Source organism: Oncorhynchus mykiss, chromosome 11 (assembly GCF_013265735.2).
Source record: "Oncorhynchus mykiss isolate Arlee chromosome 11, USDA_OmykA_1.1, whole genome shotgun sequence".
NCBI classification, from domain to species: domain Eukaryota; kingdom Metazoa; phylum Chordata; class Actinopteri; order Salmoniformes; family Salmonidae; genus Oncorhynchus; species Oncorhynchus mykiss.
Window position 1 is genome coordinate 48,296,578 of NC_048575.1, and position 7,340 is coordinate 48,303,917.

Genomic DNA, 7,340 nt, shown 5'->3' on the forward strand with positions numbered 1-7,340 from the left:
ATTACCACCAGAAAGATGGCCGCCGGTCCACCCACCGTCGAATGTCAATTTAAATGGTCATGTCTATTCTATTATGTATATTTCCATGATTACAATAGGTTTCCTATGGAGGCTTGACAGTATAATTTAAAATAACAGTATATTCCCATTCAAGTCAACATTCTCTGATATTTGGCCCTCCAACCATCTTTGTGGTACCATTTGAACATTTATCAGCCAAAACATGACACCCTGTATTCAAGAGTTGTGTCTCAACTGATGGCGGGCACAAGACAAAATTATTTCAAAATTATTTTCACTTCATGATGTAAAATAAGGTCTAAGCTACAACAAAAAGCGGTTTTAGATAATTGATGATAAGGTTAATAAATTACAAATTTTCATGTAAAAATAAATAAATAATTATCAAATGGTTTGACGACTCTGTAAGCTTTTAAGTTATTTAAATCTCAACCGTTTATCTTTTCCAGCGATGTAGACATGGATGTCTCATGGTAGTGGTGGGGTATGCAAAATAGGTCAACTTTCAGCACCTCTTGAATATTTTGAATGTCACTTTCTGAGCACTTCTACAATTGGCAGATATGTATAGAAGGTTTTGATTAAATCAAAAGGGGGACCTTCAAAGAGTGAATGAATTCAAATGGATATATCCTGAAGTGTTTTCAAGCTCCAGATAACCCACGTGGCTTTGCCTTGGACAAAGTTCTGTGTAGATGAGGTGCCATGCCAATGCCATCATAGTAAAAAATATATATATTACTACTATATGTCATTAAATGATAAAACTAGCTTTCTGTGACAAGCTTAGGCGAATCAATCTGGTGCCAAATGAAATGTTTTCACGATAAAGTGACTAATTTAACGCCCAGGCGCACAACTACATGAGTGATAGTTTAGCTAAAGATTGTATAGGGAAGGAAGGGGTTGGGCAGCTACTAGCAAGCTAAGTTCAAGGAAGGAGGAAGCTTGTGGATGCGACAGAGCACAACTGTACTGTGACGGATCGGCACGGCGGATAGTTTGGTTGGTAGCGGTAATGCAATTGATATCGATAATAATTCCAAGAACACGATAAATTGAACAGGAACGAGATGCATTGGGGTGAATGCTGCTGGGGAAATATTGAGTAGTGTTGAGAGTAGACTTGTAATGCTCAGGACTACTCTAGACAAAGATATTTTTGAAGAAACTTTGATTTAACTTTATCAGTCATTCATTTGAAGACAAATGGTGTATGTTGCCAGTGTGTGTAAAAGCCAAATGAGATGTGCAAGGTGTGATAGGGATCATGAGTATGACAAATGTGGGTCTGATGTTAAGGTTAAGTGTTGCAACACTGACAGAGTACAACAAAAGGTCATGGAAGCATGGAGGTACAAAATGAGAAATAATGCATCTTCTGCTGAGGCTGCTGGAAAAGTGACCGGCAAACCCATTGTTCAAAATGCTCTGGCTCCAGAATATCGGCAGACAGTGACTGGTCCAAGGAGGCCCGTAAGCGCCTCAGCCTACTGTCAATGTGACATGCGAGCATAAATGCTTGGTTACGGAGAAAACTATGGTTGTAAATCATGTACATTTCTTAGCCTTCTTGTTTAGGTCAATCAATATGAGTGCTGTACGCAAGAGCAGGACTGGACGAATAATGGAAGTTGTGAAGGCAGCCAAAGAAATTCTGGGGATTTCAGATACTGAATCATACGCCAGATAATGAACAGGAACCTAAGTAACCTTACATGTAATGATATTGAATTGTGTTTGGTTGTCAGTACAACCAAATATCAACATTTGAAGGAGATGTGTCTTCTGCTTGGATAGTTCCATCTGTGCCACTGACTTAGTCTGGCTTTAATTCCAAGTTGGTCAACAAATTAATAGTTTATATGGTGGATTTACATCTCAATCTCAAACAGAAAATCAAAGTATAAAAATAGAACTAAATCAAACTTTATTTAAAGTGCATTCAAAGTTAGATTTGATTTAGTCCGATTTAACTCATACTATAACCTATACTAACCTATACTTTAATTTTTGTTTGAGATGGAGATGTGAATCGAACATATAAATTATTAGTTTGCAGAAGATACTGTGAATATCCTTCAAATGTTGATATTTGGCTGCGTTGACAACCAAACACAATTCAACAAGTTAACAAATTATATGTTGGATTCATGTCTCCAACTAAACCAAAAATAAAAGTTAAAAAATGAGATTATTAAACCAGTGGCTTAAATGGAACTATCCAAGCAGTACATCTCCTTTTAGATGTTGATGTTTGGTTGCGTTATCAACTGAACACAATTCAATATTACTTTTGTAATACAGTAAAAAGCCTGGAGTTAAGGATATCATACAAACTAACGTAACATTCAACATTAAAATGAGCAACACATGCATGGACATATTTTGAGGTTACTGCAACTATACACTTCTTCTTATGCAATCAAATAAAGCGTTCATGTTCGAGATGGCATGCAATAGTGTAGGTGATCGCAGGTCTGTGGAGATCTTCACAATTGCTTTAATAATCTGCGCAGTATCTCAAACAGCGCTGATCACTCGCACCATTTACTTTTAATGTAATCTCCGCTGCAATTCAGGTCATTTGGTTATGCTGCTAGATGAAGCACGGCAGTAACACATTCATCTGTTGTATAAATAAACATTGTGATTGTGGTTGAAGATTTTAGGGAGGGGAGGGGACTAGTTTGTATCAATGATGGTCGGGGGACACGGGTCAATGTGACTAGAGGTACATCGTCAGGTTTAGATATTACATAAGTAGCGTCCTCCATTGCTGGTATATGTGAGTGGGGTGTGAAGTCAGAATCTACATTAGGGGGGAGACCATTTCCCAGTTATGTGCAACATTGACCTAGACATCTGTTTTCAGAAAAGGGACCTGGTCACAGTGCTTTGACAAAACAAACGGGAAACTATTTGACACTTTATGTCAATGGTCAGTAGAAGACTGCTACGTCTATGAATTCCGGCATATTGGATCCTTTCTTATTGGCTTTTCCAATAGGACGGGGGATGGTAGACGGACGATGGTTCCTTGGTGGGCCCGAAGCACAGGGGATGGTAGGCGGACGATGGTTCCTTGGTGGGCCTGAAGCACAGGGGATGGTAGACGGACGATGGTTCCTTGGTGGGCCTGAAGCACAGGGGATGGTAGACGGACGATGGTTCCGTGGTGGGCTGAAGCACGGGATGGTAGACTGACGATGGTTCCTTGGTGGGCTGAAGCACAGGGGATGGTAGACGGACGATGGTTCCTTGGTGGGCCGAAGCATTTGTTAAGGCCATCAATGATTGTGATAATGCAATTAAGACATTGAAGGATAATTTGACATTTGATCACAATAGATTTTCAGAGAAAGAGATTGTGACTAGGAACGTCATTAAGACTGCAAAGAAAGGTGTGTGGCAGGATTTCTGTTCTTCCATAGGAAGGAAAGAACAACTGGGGGTTGTGTGGAAGATGTTAAAGAGGATGATGGGGAAAGACAGTACAGTACCTGTGTTAGCTTATGCTGTATCAAACAAAGAAAAATAGGACGCTCTGGAAAGTGCTTTTGCAGAAGTACATCAAATGAAATGTATTGGTCACATACACGTGTTTAGCAGATGTTATTGCGGGTGTAACGAAACGTTTGTGCTTCTAGCTCCGACAGTGCAGTAATATCTAACAAGTAATATATAATAGTTTCACAACATATACCCAAAATACAGGTAAATCTAAGTAAGGAACGGGTTAAGAATATATAAATATAAGTCAGAGCGGCATTGGACTAAGATACAGTAGAATAGTATAGAGTAAAGTTAATACATATGAGATGAGTAATGCAAGATACGGAGACATTAATAAAGTGGCTAGTGATCCATTTCTAAAAGTGGCCAGTGATTCCTAATCTATGTCTATACGCAGCAGCCTCTGATGTGCTGGTGATGCCTTTTTAGCAGTCTGATGGCCTTGAGATAGAAGTTGTTTTTCAGTCTCTCGGTCCCTGCTTTGATGCACCGGTACTGACCTCGCCTTCTGGATGATAGCGGGGTGAATAGGCAGTGGCTCGGGTGGTTGATGTCCTTGATGATTTTTTGGCCTTCCTATGGCATTGGGTGATGTAGGTGTCCTGGAGGGTGGGAAGTTTGCCCCCAGTAATGCGTTGGGCAGACCACACCACCCTCTGGAGAGTTTTGCGGTTGTGGGTGGTGCAGTTGCCGTACCAGGCCTGACAGGATGCTCTCAATTGTGCATCTGTAAATTTTTGTCAGGGTTTTAGGTGTTAAGCCAAATTTCTTTAGCCTCCTCCTCCCCTCCTCATTGGTAATCAAGCCTACTACTGTTTTTTCGTCTGCAAACTTGATGATTGAGTTGGAAGCGTGCTTGGCCACGCAGTCATGGGTGAACAGGGAGTACAGGAGGGGGTTGAGCACGCATACTTGTGGACCCCAGTGTTGAGGATCAGCGAAGAGGTGTTGTTTCCTACCTCCACCACCTGGGGGTGACCCGTCAGGTAGTCCAGGACCCAGTCGCACAGGGCGGGGTTCAGTCCCAGGGCCTCGAGCTTGATGATGAGCTTGAAGGGTACTATGGTGTTGAATACTGAGCTATAGTCAATGAACAGCATTCTTACATAGGTATGCCTCTTGTCCAGATGGGACAGGGCAGTGTGCAGGCGATTGCATCGTCTGTTGATCTATTGGGGCGGTAAGCAAATTGAAGTGGGTCTAGGGTGGCAAGTAATATGATCCTTGACTAGTCTTTCAAAGCACTTCCTGATGACGGAGATGAGTGCTACGGGGCGATAGTCATTTAGTTCAATTACTTTTGCCTTCTTCTGTGGAGACAACAGACTGGGTTAGGGAGAGATTGAATATATCTGTAAACACACTAGCCAGCTGGTCTACGCATGCTCTGAGGACATGGCTAGGGACATAACGTTGACAATAAGTGATGAATGTAAAAGGAAGAAAAGAAAACAGATGTACAGTGCCTTGCGAAAGTATTCGGCCCCCTTGAACTTTGCGACCTTTTGCCACATTTCAGGCTTCAAACATAAAGATATAAAACTGTATTTTTTTGTGAAGAATCAACAACAAGTGGGACACAATCATGAAGTGGAACGACATTTATTGGATATTTCAAACTTTTTTAACAAATCAAAAACTGAAAAATTGGGCGTGCAAAATTATTCAACCCCTTAAGTTAATACTTTGTAGCGCCACCTTTTGCTGCGATTACAGCTGTTAGTCGCTTGGGGTATGTCTCTATCAGTTTTGCACATCGAGAGACTGACATTTTTTCCCATTCCTCCTTGCAAAACAACTCGAGCTCAGTGAGGTTGGATGGAGAGCATTTGTGAACAGCAGTTTTCAGTTCTTTCCACAGATTCTCGATTGGATTCAGGTCTGGACTTTGACTTAGCCATTCTAACACCTGGATATGTTTATTTTTGAACCATTCCATTGTAGATTTTGCTTTATGTTTTGGATCATTGTCTTGTTGGAAGACAAATCTCCGTCCCAGTCTCAGGTCTTTTGCAGACTCCATCAGGTTTTCTTCCAGAATGGTCCTGTATTTGGCTCCATCCATCTTCCCATCAATTTTAACCATTGTCCCTGCTGAAGAAAAGCAGGCCCAAACCATGATGCTGCCACCACCATGTTTGACAGTGGGGATGGTGTGTTCAGCTGTGTTGCTTTTACGCCAAACATAACGTTTTGCATTGTTGCCAAAAAGTTCAATTTTGGTTTCATCTGACCAGAGCACCTTCTTCCACATGTTTGGTGTGTCTTCCAGGTGGCTTGTGGCAAACTTTAAACAACACTTTTTATGGATATCTTTAAGAAATGGCTTTCTTGCCACTCTTCCATAAAGGCCAGATTTGTGCAATATACGACTGATTGTTGTCCTATGGACAGAGTCTCCCACCTCAGCTGTAGATCTCTGCAGTTCATCCAGAGTGATCATGGGCCTCTTGGCTGCATCTCTGATCAGTCTTCTCCTTGTATGAGCTGAAAGTTTAGAGGGACGGCCAGGTCTTGGTAGATTTGCAGTGGTCTGATACTCCTTCCATTTCAATATTATCGCTTGCACAGTGCTCCTTGGGATGTTTAAAGCTTGGGAAAAATCTTTTTGTATCCAAATCCGGCTTTAAACTTCTTCACAACAGTATCTCGGACCTGCCTGGTGTGTTCCTTGTTCTTCATGATGCTCTCTGCGCTTTTAACGGACCTCTGAGACTATCACAGTGCAGGTGCATTTAAACGGAGACTTGATTACACACAGGTGGATTGTATTTATCATCATTAGTCATTTAGGTCAACATTGGATCATTCAGAGATCCTCACTGAACTTCTGGAGAGAGTTTGCTGCACTGAAAGTAAAGGGGCTGAATAATTTTGCACGCCCAATTTTTCCGTTTTTGATTTGTTAAAAAAGTTTGAAATATCCAATAAATGTCGTTCCACTTCATGATTGTGTCCCACTTGTTGTTGATTCTTCACAAAAAAATACAGTTTTATATCTTTATGTTTGAAGCCTGAAATGTGGCAAAAGGTCACAAAGTTCAAGGGGGCCGAATACTTTCGCAAGGCACTGTATATTGTAAGAAGTGGAATTCTTGAGAATCACAGGATGGGGGCGCTAGAGAGAGAGCTATGGAGTAGACATGCTTTGCTCGAGCTCCGCTCTATTTTGAAACAAATTGATATTTATCTTAACCTCTCACGACCTATAACTTCAAACATTGTCTGGCAGTATGACAAAGGGAAAAGGCACCAAAAAAGGGGGCGCTAAGCAAGATCATTTGAATGAGATAGACAACGAACCAATTTCAACGTCGCCGACCCACGAGGAGTTAGCTGAAGAGCCTAGCTCCCAAGAGTTCCCCACAGATCCTACTCAACGTGACAGACTGGCTGCCATAAACTCACTAAGCAAGAAGGTGGACACAAGGTTGGCTGATATCTCAAAGAGTATTGGGACTTTGACGGAAACTGTGAAGGCAACTAAGGGAAGGGTGCATGAGGTTGAGCAGACGACAGTCGATCACAAGGCCAGGCTACAGGACATATTAAAAGGGCTTGGGAACAAGAACTTGGCTCAGAAATCTCAGATGAGGACTGGGTAGAAGCTCTCGGGAATATAACCCACAGTTCAGTGAATGCCAGGCACAACCTTGTACAGTTTAAGGTGATACACAGGTTACATTACTCTAAAGTGAAACTGCATAAAATATTCCCGGACATGTCACCACTGTGTGAGAGGTGCAAGCAGGAGGAGGGGACGTTGACCCACTTATTTTGGACATGTCCTAAGTTACATGCTT